Consider the following 17,047-nt stretch of genomic DNA (forward strand, 5'->3'; position numbering starts at 1 on the left):
GGGGGACTCGCACTGGGCAGGGGGCGACTGCACGTTTGGGGGGGCTCGCACTGGGCAGGGAGCGACGCTGCACGTTTTGGGGGGCTCGCACTGGACAGGGGGCGATGCATGTTTGGGTGCGACGCTGCACTTTGGGGGAGCTTGCAGGGTGCGCTGAGCAGTTCGCCATGTTGCACGCTGGGGGGCTTACACTGGGCGATGCTGCATGTTGTAGGGGGCTTACACTGGGCGATACTGAACATTGAGGGGCGTACACTGGCTGATGCTGCATGATGGGACCACATCGGGGGTGGGGAGTGTAGGAAGGATGGATGGAGCACATCGGGGGTGGGGAGTGTAGGAAGGATGGATGGAGCACATCGGGGGTGGGGAGTGTAGGAAGGATGGGTGGGGGCACATCGGGGTGGGGGCTATAGAAGTCCATGGCTTATAGAGAACCTGTCACCAGTTTTTTGGCGTATAAGCTGCGGCCACCACCGGGCTCTTATATACAGGATTCTACCATGCTGTATATAAGAGCCCAGGCCACTGTGAGAACATAAACACTTAATAATACTTACCTAACGGTCGTGTGGTTGGCCATATGGGCGTCTCTGTTCTCCGGTGCCGGTGCCGCCTCTATCGGCCATCTTCGTCCTCTTTCTGAAGCCTGTGTGCTTGACGCGTCTACGTCATACACACTCGCCGATCCTGCGCAGGCGCACTACAATACTTTGATCTGCCCTGCTCAGGACCTGAATGCCGGCGAGTGTGGATGATGTCGGACGCGTCATGCACCGCGGCTAGAGAAGGAGGAGGACGAAGATGGCCAAAAGAGGCGGCACCAGAGAACGGAAACGCCCATATGGCCCACCGCACGACCGTTAGGTAAGTATTATAAAGTGTTTTTTATGTTCTCACAGCGGTCTGGGCTCTTATATACAGCATGGTAGAATCCTTTATATAAGAGCCCGGTGGTGGCCGCAGCTTATACGCCATAAAAGTGGTGACAGGTTCCCTTTATCATATTTCCTTCAGCAGGATATATATTTTCTCTTCCTCCTTTATGAAGCTGAAATCCCGGGAAGATATCATAGTCTCCTGAAGTGAGTGTCCCTCACTGCTGAGTGTCCCTCACTGCTGAGTGTCCCTCACTGCCGAGTGTCCCTCACTGCCGAGTGTCCCTCACTGCCGAGTGTCCCTCACTGCCGAGTGTCCCTCACTGCCGAGTGTCCCTCACTGCCGAGTGTCCCTCACTGCTGAGTGTTTGCTGCAGTGTAGCAGGAGGTGGGTTTCATCCTTCCTTGGCCTCCAGGTCAGTGTTGGCACAGTCTGTCCTCCCTGGGCTTGTAGCTCTGCTTGTGTGGGAATTGATGGCTAGACTGTGGGCACTGAGTCTATATTGGCTCATAGTCCTGCGGTCTCTGGGGTCTGGGGGTTTCTCCAGATATGGGGTCAGTCTTTAGTCTCTGGTACGTGGTCTATTTCTGTGAGGTGTAGATATCGGTCCTCCAGTCACTGACACCTCTCCTGGCCCTCGTCTACCATCTTCCTGATTCTGGCTTTTGTCAGGCTGCTGTGATTGGTCATTTTGTCCTGTTGGGTTTGGGAGAGCTGTGCCAGGGGTCCTGGTTCATCTGGATCACCTATATGTATCAGGGCTTTATGGTGATGGGAGCGTGGATTGTTATTCTGTAGGTGAGACTGACATGACAGTGCCCTCTTCAGAGCTGCTAGGTGTAGAGGGAATCTGCCCAGCTCGGCCTGACAGGAGCTGTTGAAGGTGCTTTGATGGACCTGGAGAAGGCGCCTACAAAATTCCAGGTTGAATATTTCTGTTGGGCTGGAATCCCACCTTGATCAATCTGGGTAAGCCCGGTTTCACACATCCTTCTTTTCGCCGGTTTTGCGGATGCGGCGAACTCCCGTACAGTGTATACAGTACAATGACAGCGCTGTAACGTCCGGATCACATGCGCCGGTCACATGACAGCATGTGACCAAAGCTTGTCGCGCTGCCACTGTACTGTATACACTGTACTGGCGTGCGCCGCATCCGCCAAACCAGCGAAAAGCCGGATGTGTGAAATCGGGCTAAGTGTGAGGGCCCCAGACCTCACTGCCGTACAGGAGGATTTCGGTGATGATGGAATTGAATATTTTTAGCCAGACCCTCACTGGTGGCTTCAGATGATAGTTTCCTTCGGATGGCATAGCAATCTCTATTGCTTGTTTGAAGCTCCCTGACTGGTGAATTTCCAGGCCCAGGTAGGTGTATGTGTCCGTTCCTGTAAGAGCGCAGTTGTTTAAGACAAATGAAGGTGCTGGTCCGATCTTCATTTTTCTCTTCTGGAACTCTATGATGTTGACCTCCTTTTAGGTTGATCAGTGGCGCACACGTAGAACTGAATTTCTCCAAGATTTGTAGGTTGTCTTGGAGGCCTTTCTCAGTTGGTGTCAGCAGCAGGAGGTCATCTGCATAGAGAAAATTTCACCTGGGCGTCATGGAGGGTAAGGCCTGGAGCTGTGGAACATTCCAGAGCAGTGTACGCTCATTGATGGAGATATTAAAGAGCGTTAAGGTGGCTTTACATGATACGACATCGCTAAAGTGATCTTGTTGGGGTCACGGAATTTGTGACGCACATATGGCCGCTTTAGCGTTGTCGTTGCGTGTGACACCTGTGAGCAATTTTGAATCGTCGCAAAAACGTTCAAAATCGCTCATCGGTGACATCACCCCCTATTCCCAATTATCGTTGCTGCTGCAGTAACGATGTTGTTCGTCGTTCCTACGGCAGCACACATCGCTACTTGTGACACCGCAGGAACGAGGAACATCTCCTTACCCACGTCCCGCCAGCAATGAGGAAGGAAAGAGGTGGGCGGGATGTTCGTCCTGCTCATCTCCGCCCCTCCGCTTTGATTGGGCGGCCGCTTAGTGATGTCGCTGTGACGCCGCACGAATCGCCCCTTAGAAAGGAGGCGGTTCACTGGTCACAGCGACGTCGCTAGGCAGGTAAGTAGTGTGACTGTTCCTAGTGACGTTGTGCGCCACGGGCAGAAATTTGCCCGTGTCGCACAACCAATGGGGGCGGGTACGCACGCTAGCGATATCGGTAACGATATCGCAGCGTGTAAAGTGGACCTTAGACTTAAGCTGCAGCCCTGTCTGACTCCTCGGCTCTGCTGAAAATAAGCCATTCTTCTATCGTTTACACTCACACTGCAGAGGTTCTCGGTTTAGGAGCTTTTGACCAAAGTTCTGCCTCAAAAAGGCAGCATTTTGAACAACATAGTGTGAACAAGAAACCCAAATTCCCATAGACTTTGCTTGAATAGAAGAACACATCCATTTTGGCATTAAACAGCGCAGAAGAAAAAGCAGCAAAAAAGCAGGTAAAAAGCAGGTAAAAAGCAACGTGCGCACATACCCTTAAAGCGAATGGAGCTGGGAGCCCAAGTGCAGCCAGAACTTCAGAAGATTGCGCAGCCACGCCCTTAAATGGAATGTTTGTGTGTCACAATGCAGCCAGGGAAAGAGACAGACACAGACAGGGTAAGAAACAGACATAGCTTAGCTTCTATTTTGCTACAGTTCTGGACCCCGAGAGCGTCATAGGCTATGTTTTGAGGGGAAATTTTAACCCCGTGCTTTACAGTTATTCACCAAAAAACCTGCCTCCATTAAAGCGAATGGAGCTGGGAGCCAGATATGAAAACAAGAGCAGCTTCCTCAAGAACCAATGAGTCATCTCAGCAGAGAGAAGGCCGACTTGCCACTAAGAGAATTGCTGTTTCTTCCTCCAGGGCACAGGAAATGGTTGGAGATTTGAAACATGCTGCCTTTTGTTACCAGTCAGACATAAACTATCAGGATCATCCTAAAGTTCAGATAGGAAACATGGATGTGGTCTGTATGTACTGCAGTGCCCTGAAATGGAAAGATGAACCGCCGAGTTTATGCTGTGCAAATGGCAAGATAAAACTTCCACGTCTCCTGTCACCACCAGATCCCCTGAAGTCTCTGATGACAGGCACCAGTACAATATCAGCATTTCTTGGACATTAGGAAGTGCAACTCCTGCTTCCAAATGACATCATTTGGTGCAACAAAAGAAATATTTACAACACGATTTATGCCGACATTTAAAGTTCAAGGACAGGTTTACCACTCAATTGGGTCACTGCTTCCATTACAAGGAGAAGAACCTCAATTTCTTCAACTCTTCTTCATGGGAAATGCAGAAGCGGAGGCTCAGCGGAGATAGTCTTTAATTCCTAACACTCGCCTTGATATTGTCACTATTTTGCAGCAGTTTCTTCACTCCAACAATCCATATGTTCAACTTTTCAAGACTGCACTTGAATGCATGCCAAATGCCGATTACAAGGTTGTCATTCGAGCTGACAAAACACCACAAGGTGAACATCAGCGACGTTTCAATGCTCCCACATTTGATGAGGTAGCCATCTTGATTGTAGGCAATGATTTTCAAAGCCGTGACATTGTGCTTCAAAAAAGGAACAATAGTTTGCAACGAGTAGCAGAAACTCCACATGTAATTGAGGCAACCATTATGACAGGATGGGCCACAGGAGAAGAGGTTTTCATTCCAACAATTCCTCTTATTCCATCTGATTTGCCTTTTGATGTTAAACGCCTCCAGTTTCCTGTTCGACTGGCATTTGCTATGTCCATCAAGGCTCAGGGACAGTCTTTGAAAGTAGTGGGAATTGATTTACAATCTCCATGCTTTTCTCATGGTCAACTTTATGTGGCCTGTTCAAGAGTTGGAACAGCCAAAAATCTGTTCGTCTTTGCACCTGAAGGAAGAACTAAGAATGTCGTCTATCAAAAGGCTCTCGAATAAGGAGTAGAAGATTACTTCACATTACTTGGCCAATTTAAATACACAATTTAATAATTACATTTCTATCTATTTGTTTTGTGGTTTTTGTGTGCAGAATACATTTTTGTTAATACAGTCTATTTTGTTAACAGCAGTTATTAACCCGTAGTTGGCTCCCAAGCCTATACAGCTTGGAGTAGGACAATATGTATAAAATGCATCATGTGATCAAAATACTCATTTGCCTAATAATTCTGCACACTGTATTTATATACATTTTACTGGTTCTGAGCCTGTACACATGTAGCAAGCGATAATATGTAAAATTACATGACCGCAAGGGTTTCTACATTAGTATTTATGTTAGTAGCATTAAATGGGTTGTCCAGGTTTGGGATGAAAGTTTCTATGTGACTGCAGACTTCTGAATCCTCAGTGTGCACACTGTAAGGACGCTCTGATGCCAGCAGTGAGAGCTTGAGGGCACGTAACTATTGAGTGAGGGTGCACACGTCTAATTTGAATGTGGCCGGATGTAGGCAAATCGCATACTTGCAGTCCCATGACTACTTGCCCATGGCACGGGAAAATCATGACAGTGTGCAGTCCGCAAGCTGTGAGAATTCAGAAGTCTGCAGTTATATAGAATAACTACAAATTTTCCTTGTCGACCTGAACAACCCCTTTAATAATAAAAGTAAGCCCCGTAGCATGCCCAATCCAACAACCTGTAATATACTCAATGTAAGGATTCAGCTCTGCTTGCTAATTCCAGAAGTGGTCACATGACCACTTGCAGGTCATTTTAATACTTTGAGTCACAATTTGCTTCTCTTCCTGCTTCTCTTTATGGGCTGTAGTATTTCACTTAACATTGAGAGAATTAGGAAGAGCAGCTCATCGGCACGTGGCTAAGTGTGAAAATCACGTATGTGCGGTCACATGACGACTGCTCAAACCGCATAAGCCATGTATAGAAGGGGGCGCCAAACTGAACTCCTACTCCATGGACAGGAAAACCTAGATCCACCTCTGATACTGTGTATGGTATACTGTGTACAGACATCAGCTGCTATGTACTACTCCGGAGATAATACAATAGAGAGCACATTGTTATTTTTAGCAACCATTGCTGCCAGTGAAAACTTTCCCTTTCTGCATTTTTACTATTCCTTCACTGTCTTAACATTGGGATCAATAAAAAAATGTGAGTAATTCTACTTTCTGTGTATAAGTGACGGCTGTGAGTTATCCTGGACTGTATCTGTATTGTAGTACTGTAAATCTGAATGTGGCAGAACAAGAGGATAAGATCCATGCTCATTGGATTTATATCTAAATGCTACAGTTCGTGCTCTACTGTTATGGCTAAATATGTTAAGGTTATTGGGCCCCCACCAGATTTTCTGCCCAGGGGCCCCCACCAACCTTAATCTGGCCCTGTATCTATCTATTATCTATTTATCACTATTATCTGTCTATCTATATATCTATCTATTATATATGTCTATTGACTTCCACTATACTCAGTAAACAAGTCGATCCCGTCCGAGCATCAAAATGCTTGTTCCGAGCACCGGAGCATGGTCGCACTCGCCGGAGTCTATGAAGCGGTATGTGCACATACGAGGTCTACACTGATGGACAAATAATCACAATACAGAGCCCAGTGTATTATATCAGCGAGCAGAGGATCTCAGGACTAGAGATGAGTGAACCCGATGTTCGATGTTCGTTTTTTTTTCTTCAAGCCAAATGCCAACTTTAAAAAAAAACAGAGTTTGGATGCTTTATGTAAGCTGACCAATGGCGCCAGCATCGCTGTGCTCAGGGACGCTCGGTGCTCAGCCCGGTGCGAGCCTCTTGCAGTGTTTAAACTGCTCACACTGAGGGTAACAACAGCGTGATCACATGTAATGTGCGACTCCCCCCCCCCCCCCCCTCGTAAAAGACAAAAATGGAAACACGCCGCCCACCATCTCCCAGAAATATTCTGCTTATTATTATTATTATTTATTATTATAGCGCCATTTATTCCATGGCGCTTTACAAGTGAAAGAGGGTATACGTACAACAATCATTAACAGTACAAGACAGACTGGTATAGGAGGAGAGAGGACCCTGCCCGCGAGGGCTCACAGTCTACAGGGACTGCTTATGGCTGGCATTATGTGGGCAGGGACTCGAACGGCCAATCAGTGACTTCCATTGGGGTTCGGGTCAATTTCCAGCTAGTGGAGGTACGACTGCTTCCGCCGAACCGAACTTTCACAGGTTCACTCATCTCTACTCAACACCCCAAACTGGGAGAAAAGAAAGTGAATAAGAAGAACAAAAAGGTTTTATATCAATCAAAAAAATATTTAATACAAAAAAATCCAAAGAAAACATAAAACAATTATACATGTGAAACAGCTTTTTGATGTTTTTGGAGCTGCCCAGTGTGGTGTAAAATAAAACATAAAGCAGAGTTTCGGGGGGGGGGGGGGGAGGAAGTATTGTTGTGATGTCAGCGCTGGCACCATTCGTTTCCCTGCTCAGCATTGCAATTTTAAGGCGGGCTTTGCACGTTGCGACATCGCAGCACGTTGCGATGTCGCACGCGATAGTCCCCGCCCCCGTCGCAGGTACGATATCGTGTGATAGCTGGCGTAGCGAAAATTATCGCTACGCAAGCTTCACACGCACTCACCTGCCCTGCGACTGTCGCTCTGGCCGGCGACCCGCCTCCTTCCTAAGGGGGCGGGTCGTGCAGCGTCATAGTGACGTCACACGGCAGGCGGCCAATAGCGGCGGAGGGGCGGAGATGAGCAGGATGTAAACATCCCGCCCACCTCCTTCCTTCCGCATATCCTACGGGAGCCGCGGTGACGCCGGTAGGAGATGTTCCTCGCTCCTGCGACTTCACACACAGCGATGTGTGCTGCCGCAGGAACGAGGAACAACATCGGACCGTCGCGTCAGCGTAATTATGGATTACGCCGACGCTGCACCGATGATACGATTACGACGATTTTGCGCTCGTTAATTGTATCATCTAGGCTTTACACACTACGATGTCGCATGCGATGCCGGATGTGCGTCACTTTCAATTTGAACCCACCGACATCGCACCTGCGATGTCGTAGTGTGCAAAGCCGCCCTAACTGTATCAGCATTGCAGATGTCGCCACAGTTGAAAGCAATGATGAAAGATGGAGCTCTCTGCTTCCTCCTCCATCGTTCTCCTTCGGCGTCTGAGATCTGGTGTCTAAGCACAAGGGGGCGCGATGATGTCACTACTGTGTGCCCGCTGTGCCGAGATGTGCAGAGCTGCAGAACACGCACCACTGCAAAGACCGGAGCAGTGCGGGAAAGAGGAGAGGTTTGTCTTTTTTTTTTTTTTTTTGTTATATATAGTACACTAGCTGTACTACCCGGCTTCGCCCGGGTTAATAACTGCTGTTAACAAAATAGAATGTATTAACAAAAATGTATTCTGCACACAAAAACCACAAAACAAATAGATAGAAATGTAATTATTAAATTGTTTATTTAAATTGGCCAAGTAATGTGAAGTAATCCTCTACTCCTTAGGGTATGTGCGCACTAGGCGTTTTTTTTCACGCTGCGTTTTTATGTGCGTTTTTGTCTCAAAAAACGCACCCGCGGCTAAAACGCGCGACAAACGCATGCCTTTTTACCGCGATTTGGTGCGTTTTTTGCTGCGTTTTTGCTCACTGCGTTTTTAATCAGTGCACAATGCCATTAAAGATTGTTGATGAAAAAAAAAAACAAAAAAAGGTCTGATGTCATTTTCTTCTTCAAAATGTTCATTGTAAAACTAAGTTAAAAAAAAAAATGTTCATTGTATGCAGGAGAGCAGACAGCTGCAGAACTATAAGGCTCAGCATCCTCCATCCAGGACTGTATGCAGGAGTTTTTTGCCCAAAAAGAAAAAAAAAAATGACTTGGGCTTCGCTATGTTTTTGTATGCTAGCCAGGTACAGCAGGCAGGTACAGGCTGCCCCCAATCCCCAGCTGCCTATTTGTATCCGGCTGAGAATCAAAAATATAGGGAAGCCCTTTTTTTTAATTTCATGAATTTCAGGAAATAATTAAAAAAAAAAAATGACATAGGCTTCGCCCAATTTTTGTCCAGCCAGGTACAACTAGGCAGCTGGGTATTGGAATCCACAGTGCAGAGTGCCCAAGCTTTCTGGGCACCCCCGCTGTGAATTGCAGTCCGCAGCCGCCCCAGAAAATGGCGCTTTTATAGAAGCGCCATCTTCTGGCGCTGTATCCAAGTCTTACAGCTACCCTGGTGACTGTGGCTCGCTGGGTAATAATGGAGTTAGGGCTAGCTGTATATTATCAGCTGGCCCTAAGCCCGAAATTCATGGTGTCACGCCAATATTAGACATGGCCACCATGAATTTCTAGTAATGATAAAAAAAAAAAACACAACACACAGAAAAATATTTTTATTAGAAATAAAACACAACACAATTAGTGACTCCATCTTTATTGAAATAAAGCACCCCCCTCCGCAGTAATCCTGGGTCAAGGGTCCCGCGCCGTCCAATCCGGATCCAATATCTGATCGGTTTGCTGGAAGGCAAAGCGATCAGATGATGTGTCAGGTTCAAGGATGTGAATTCCATGACACAGCAGCTGATTGTATAAAAGCCGTTTATACAATCAGCTGAAGCATCAGTGCAAAAAAAAAATAAATAAATACTCACGTCTGTGCTGATTACCGGCAGCTCCTGGAGCGATCGGATGAGAGTCTGATCCTGTCCCATCGCTGCAGGAGCTGCCGGTAATCAGCTGATGAAGTCTCCTGACGGCAGGATCAGCTGATAGCCGGCCGGGCGCGAAAAAGCCGGCGACACCGCGAGAATTACGATCAGCTGATGTGTCAGGTAACTGCATCAGGTGATCCACCGCCAGGTCCTGCAAGCTTCGTACGTGCCCCGGGGAGACTGCACACAGCCAAAGCGGCGGTACCGGGACAGGAGCTGGGAGCGGGCATGGCACCAGGACCCTGCAGACAGGTGAGTATATATGACATTTTTTTTTTTTCTACTGTTCACTTTTGTTTTCGCCGCTGCCTCCACCTCCCGCCCAGACATGGCGCCGCACGGAGCTGACATGGCACCGGGCGGGTTGTGGACGCAGCGGTGACGGTACCGGGAGGATTCACGCTTCTGTGTTTACCAACAGAAGGAATCCTCTTCCTGTACACGTCACTTTACTGCCCACCCCTTGCGTTTATAGCTGCGTTTTTAGTCATAGAAACGCAGCTATATGCGTTTTTCATTGCATTGTTGAACATCTCATTGAACTCAATGGGTGAAAAACGCAGAAATAATTGACATGCTGCATTTTTGTGGTCACCACAAAAACGCAGCTACAAAAAAACGCTGTGTGCGGACAGCACTTATGACAACACATAGACGTTGCTGGGGAAGCAATGTCACTGCGTTTTCAGCACAAAAACGCGGTAAAAAACGCAGCAAAAACGTCTAGTGCGCACAAGGCCTTAGCTTTTCCTTCAGGTGGAAAGACTAACAGATTTTTGGCTGTTCCAACTCTTGAACAGGCCACATAACGTTGACCATGAGAAAAGCATGGAGATTGTAAATCAATTCCCACTACTTTCAAAGACTGTCCCTGAGCCTTGTTGATGGACATAGCAAATGCCAGTCGAACAGGAAACTGGAGGCGTTTAACATCAAAAGGCAAATCAGATGGAATAAGAGGAATTGTTGGAATGAAAACCTCTTCTTCTGTGGCACATCCTGTCATAATGGTTGCCTCAATTACATGTGGCGTTTCTGCTACTCGTTGCAAACTATTGTTCCTTTTTTGAAGCACAATGTCACGGCTTTGAAAATCATTGCCTACAATCAAGATGGCTACCTCATCAAATGTGGGAGCATTGAAACGTCTGATGTTCACCTTGTGGTGTTTTGTCAGCTCGAATGACAACCTTGTAATCGGCATTTGGCATGCATTCAAGTGCAGTCTTGAAAAGTTGAACATGTGGATTGTTGGAGTGAAGAACTGCTGCAAAATAGTGACAATATCAAGGCGAGTGTTAGGAATTAAAGACTATCTCCGCTGAGCCTCCGCTTCTGCATTTCCCATGAAGAAGAGTTGAAGAAGTTGAGGTTCTTCTCCTTGTAATGGAAGCAGTGACCCAATTGAGTGGTAAACCTGTCCTTGAACTTTAAATGTCGGCATAAATCGTGTTGTAAATATTTCTTTTGTTGCACCAAATGATGTCATTTGGAAGCAGGAGTTGCACTTCCTAATCTTGTCCAAGAAATGCTGATATTGTACTGGTGCCTGTCATCAGAGACTTCAGGGGATCTGGTGGTGACAGGAGACGTGGAAGTTTTATCTTGCCATTTGCACAGCATAAACTCGGCGGTTCATCTTTCCATTTCAGGGCACTGCAGTACATACAGACCACATCCATGTTTCCTATCTGAACTTTAGGATGATCCTGATAGTTTATGTCTGACTGGTAACAAAAGGCAGCATGTTTCAAATCTCCAACCATTTCCTGTGCCCTGGAGGAAGAAATAGCAATTCTCTTAGTGGCAAGTCGGCCTTCTCTCTGCTGAGATGACTCATTGGCCCTTGAGGAAGCTGCTCTTGTTTTCATATCTGGCTCCCAGCTCCATTCGCTTTAATGGAGGGAGGTTTTTTGGTGAATAACTGTAAAGCACAGGGTTAAAATTTCCCCTCAAAACATAGCCTATGACGCTCTCGGGGTCCAGACGTGTGAGTGTGCAAAATTTTGTATCTGTAGCTGCGACGGTGCAGATGCCAAGACGCTGAACGCACCTCCCCCTTGAAGGAGGGATTTTTCGGCGGTCACAGTGACGTCGCTGACAAGGTATATTCGTGTAACGCGATGTCGCAGCGTGTAAAGCACCCTTTAGTTTAATTAAAATTCAGTCGGGTAAATCTGAGACCCCTAGTCTGTGTGAAATTACAAACTGAAGGATTGAAACAGGTGTCAAGAAGAATAGAAACTAACCAGGACTATATAGTTAATAAATTGCTATATAAAGCTAAAAATTCCAGTGCAGGAGTATAATCATCACATGTAGACTATATGTATATAAATAGACCATTCTTGTAGATTCCCAATTATGGACAGGGTATTACCTGGAGCTCTGATGTATATCAAAAATAAACCTTCAGACTGAAAAACCACCAATGGGGAACCTGGACTTCATCGACGCACGTTTCGCATGGTGAGACAGCTTTTTCAAGATGGAGAGGCACAAAATCTATGCAACAACTCAGGGGTTGTTGCATAGATCTCGTGCCTCTCCTTGTTCTCTTGTTCTTATATGTTCATATGAGTAGTGCTGTCTGAGATATTGGTTCCTTGTGACCATCTCTCAGCATAATTTCCTTAGGTTCTAATGTTGAGAATTTTGTATCCATCCTATTATCTGTCTGTCATCTATTAACATTGCCGTGCATAGGAGGCTGTGTGGGGGCTCCTGCCGTGCATAGGAGGCTGTGTGGGGGCTCCTGCCGTGCATAGGAGGCTGTGTGGGGGCTCCTGCCGTGCATAGGAGGCTGTGTGGGGGCTCCTGCCGTGCATAGGAGGCTGTGTGGGGGCTCCTGCCGTGCATAGGAGGCTGTGTGGGGGCTCCTGCTGTGCATAGGAGGCTGTGTGGGGGCTCCTGCCGTGCATAGGAGGCTGTGTGGGGGGCTCCTGCCGTGCATAGGAGGCTGTGTGGGGGCTCCTGCCGTGCATAGGAGGCTGTGTGGGGGCTCCTGCCGTGCATAGGAGGCTGTGTGGGGGCTCCTGCCGTGCATAGGAGGCTGTGTGGGGGCTCCTGCCGTGTATAGGAGGCTGTGTGGGGGCTCCTGCAGGTATTTGCATATAGTTGGTGTGGCCCATAGAGTTACCTCCTCCTTTGGACCCCAGTCTCACCCTGCAGCCATCTATCTAATCTATCCATCTATCTATCTTTCATATAGTAGCTATGTGTGTGTCATGTATATGGTGTAATTTATGCAGGGGCACAACGACCAGGCCTGTGAGTGATGGGGCCATTACTAGTACCTCAGATGCAGGTTAAACACCATTGAGAGCAGATGGGCACTGGCTCCCTGTTCCGCACTTGCTCTGCAGCTGTGGGCCCCTGATAGGTGTAATGACATCAGGGGGAGCCTGTGTATGACATTCCCCCTCTCTCATTCCTAAACGACCTAAAACGGGAAAGATTTATTCTGATTTCATTTCATATAGTGAGAAAAACCTTCACATGTGTCTGTATAGAGAGCGGAGGGAAAAACCTGCAGATGTGTCTTTCTAGAGAGCGGAGGGAAAAACCTGCAGATGTGTCTTTCTAGATAGTGGATGGAAACTTCTGGTGTGAACTGTATGAGGGAATCGTGGAGTCAGAGTTGGAATCAGTGAAATTGAGCAGTCGGAGGTTTTTCTTACGACTCCTCAGCCCTGGTGTGGAGGGTGCTGTGGAGGTATCATACACTGCTTGTGGGACACTTTTGTTGGCATTATACATTATGGGAGAAATAAAAGGGGAATCATTGAGTTCATTAGAAGGAAAATGACTTGGTTCTTATATGACCCAGCTGAATATTAATTACATTTTTATTTTTTGGGGGAGGGGTACCAATTAGAACTTCTGCTATGGGGTCCCATGATTTCTATGTACGCCTCTATCCACCCTCTTAAAGGTATTATCCGGCTTATTTCGCCTTTTTTTTTTTTTTGAAATTACACTATTTGGCTACATTAGGGCAGGTAAGTAGACAGTAACTACCTACCTTCCCTGCTGTCAGCCCCTCTCCTCCGGCTCAGAGTGGTCATGTGACGGCTCCTGCCGTGATTTTGCTGCTTCCTGCGATGTCACGATGACCAGTGCAGGAGCTTATGTTCTGCCTTGTCAACGGGCATCACAGCCGACGTCATGTAGCCGCCCTGCTGGGCAGGTACAGTGCGTGGAGTCCCCGCCCCCCTTCCCCCTCACATTCCCCGGCACCCTCCCCGCACTCCATACTCTCCCCTTCCACAGCTGTGGGGCCCGTGAACTCGGGGGAGGGGCCTCGCGGCGACTACCGCCGGGTCACCGCCAGCATGGGGCTTCTGCTCAGGATTGCACGTTCATATGTGTCGGCATCACAGATGTTGATACATTTGAAAGCACAGGTGACAGGCAGCACCTCGCTGCTTGTCATCATTGTCCCGCTGTCTGCTCTGACAGTTCAGGACAGCGGTAATGTCACCACTGTGCTAATATGTCCCGAGCACAGACAGTGGGGTGAACGTGGAGCAGCGGTAGGGACCGAGGAGAGGCAAGTGTGTATTCCCTATGTATGGGCATGCAGAGCACCATGTGTGGGGAGGGGTGCAGAGCCCTATGTGTGGGGAGGGGTGCAGAGCCCAGTGTGTGTGTGTGTGTGTGTGTGTGTGTGTGTGGGGGTTGCAGAGCCCAATGTGTGTGTGTGTGTGTGTGTGTGGGGTTGCAGAGCCCGGTGTGTGTGTGTGTGTGTGTGTGTGTGGGGGTGGGTGCAGAGCCCGGTGTGTGTGTGTGTGTGTGTGGGAGGGGTGCAGAGCCCGGTGTGTGTGTGTGTGTGTGTGTGTGTGTGTGTGTGTGTGGGGGGGGGGGGGGGTTGCAGAGCCCTATCTGGTAGGGGTGCAGAGCCCGATGTGTGTGGGGGGTGCAGAGCCTGATGTGTGTGTGGGGGTACAGAGCCCGATGTGTGTGGGGTGGGGGGTGCAGAGCCCTCTGTGTGTGGGCATGCAGAGCCCGATGTGGTGGGGGGTGCAGAGCTTGATATGGGGCTGTTATTTCCAATGCTAGAGTGATAACTGGTAGTGCTGGGCCGAATACTGATAGCTAAGGCTATGTTCACACTTCCGTTGTTTTGCATTCGTCACAATCACTTGTGTGACTGATGCAACGGACACGTTGCAGCCGGTGGCACAACTGATGTGACTGATTCTGCAAAACAACGATCTCTTTTGTTTTTTTTTGTTTTTTTGTTTCTTTTACTGTTTAACCAGCGGCCGGCTATTATGAATGATCAGCTGATCGCTCACAGAAGTCGGTCGCCGTTCACAGTAAGCCGGCAGCCGTGTAATCAGCTGATTGCTCACAGAAGCCGGCAGCCGGGTGATCAGCTGATCGCTCACAGAAGCCGGCAGCCGGGTAATCAGCTGATCGCTCACAGAAGCCGGCAGCCGGGTGATCGCCTGATCGCTCACAGAAGCCGGCAGCCGGGTGATCAGCTGATCGTTCGGCCGCCGAGAGAGTGAGAGAGACATTGATTTGAATAATTAAACACAAGATTTGAGCATGCGCAGTGAAATCAAAAGGATTCTGCTGCTCAAAAATCGTTACATGCTACGTTCCTGCCGCCTGATGTGTCAGTCGTTCCATGACTGATCAGTCGCGCTGCCGGATGCAACGCAATGGCATCAGTCACAATCCACCGCTCATACAAGTCTATGGGGAAACAACGGAATCCACCAAAACGGATTGTGTTGTTTATCAGAGCGGCGGATTGTGACGGATTCTAAATAGCGGAAATGTGAACATAGCCTAATGAGTGTGCAGAGGGTGGAAGAGGGCGGGGCTGGACAGTGAGGCCGGGTGCGGCAGCTCTGACTGTGAGGTTCGGCATAGGAAGTTTTCATGTTTGGTTGAGCTGTAGGTAAATAAACTGTCTGCAGAGAATGAAGGGATAATTCAAGAGGAACAAAAGTTAGAAAAGAAAAAAAAATGTGTGGGTGATTTAGGCTACATGCGCACGCTGCGTTTTTTGCCGCGGTTTTTTGGTGCAGTTTTGTTGTCAGAACTTTCTGACCTCTGACTTCCCAGCAAAGTCTATGAGAAGTCAGATTTGTAATGTGCACCTTGCAGTTTATTTGTCAGCATTTTTTTTGTCAAACGTTTGTGATAAAAAGATGCCGCATGTTCATTCTTTCTTGCGTTTTTGTCAACATTTGTCACCCATTGAAATCAATGAGGGCATCAAAAAGGCAAGGAAAAATGCATGCTATCAAATTGGTGCATTTTGCATGCGTTTTACCTGCGGTTTTGTCAACAGAAACGCAGCTCACCAACTTAGTTCCAGAATGACAAAATCCAATGCTGGAGTGAATTTGACATGTCGGAGCCTGTGTTAGTTTCTCTGTCTCTCTTGCGCTCTCTCTCTTTCTCCCCAAGCAGTACATACTCACCGATCACGGCTGTCACACTGCTCCCCCCGCCTCTCATCTTCTTTCGGACGCGCTTATTAGGCTCATACATATTGACTCCTCCCCCGTCTGTGATTGATTGGTTGCAGTCAGACGAGCCCCCATGCTGAGTGACAGCTGTCTGACTGCAACCAATCACAGCCGCAGTGGACGTTTCTACATAGTACAGAACTGAAGAGGGTCGCTCTATCAGCGGAGGAGGACTCAAACTGTGACAGAAAACACCTGAGTGATGGCACCGCTGACACTCGGGGGTGGTTTGCTGTGACAGCTGGAGGACATCATACTTGAACCGCAGTGAACCCGTGATGTCATTGCTGTGACACCCGCCGTACTGCGGGAACAGTAGCTGTGATGTCAGGGATTTACCCTAGTTCATTCTGATCTCTGCGGCTCTATCCACACTCACAGCTGGCAGCCATGCTGTATGAGCGCTGGCTGTGACAGGACAGGGATGTAGCGGAGCTGGAAGCGTCGTGGGACCCTCGTGTGGATTACTTCGGACCTCAAGGGGTGTTTTGGGGGTTAATAAAGTGGTGAAAGAGGGTGGCTTTTTATTTCAAATAAAGGATTTTTTGGCTGTTTTGATGTGATGTGGGGTGTCTCATAGATCCATAACATCACTAACCTAGGGCTTAGTGGCAGCTATGGTCTGACATTAACCTCCTTTATTACCCCAATAGCCACCGCACCAGGGCAACTGGAAGAGCCTGTTCCAGCGCCAGAATTGGCGCATCTTATGGATATGCCACTTCTAGGGCGGCTGTGGGCTGCTATTGTTAGGCTGGAAAGGGCCAAATAACGATGACCCTTTCCACCCTAATATTATCAGCCCCCCCAGTTGTCTGCTGCACCTTGGCTGGTATTAAAAAAAAATGAGGGGATCCCACGTCATTTTTTTTTTTTTTTTTATTTCAATAAATCAAATCATTAAAAAAAACGTGTGGGATCCCCTCTATTTTTCATAACT

General features: G+C 48.0%; 1 protein-coding gene across 1 annotated transcript in view; it reads left to right on the forward strand.

The window, feature by feature from the left end:
* The first annotated feature begins 1,141 nt into the window (after positions 1 to 1,141).
* Positions 1,142 to 17,047, forward strand: part of LOC142260445 (uncharacterized) — a 56,562-nt gene continuing 40,656 nt past the window's right edge. The window contains exon 1 of the mRNA XM_075331922.1: positions 1,142 to 1,266. The gene's annotated coding sequence lies outside the window, so the exon portion shown is untranslated. The remainder of the gene's footprint in view (positions 1,267 to 17,047) is intronic.

The sequence above is a fragment of the Anomaloglossus baeobatrachus genome, unplaced genomic scaffold (genome assembly GCF_048569485.1).
Source record: "Anomaloglossus baeobatrachus isolate aAnoBae1 unplaced genomic scaffold, aAnoBae1.hap1 Scaffold_106, whole genome shotgun sequence".
Taxonomy (NCBI): Eukaryota; Metazoa; Chordata; class Amphibia; order Anura; family Aromobatidae; genus Anomaloglossus; species Anomaloglossus baeobatrachus.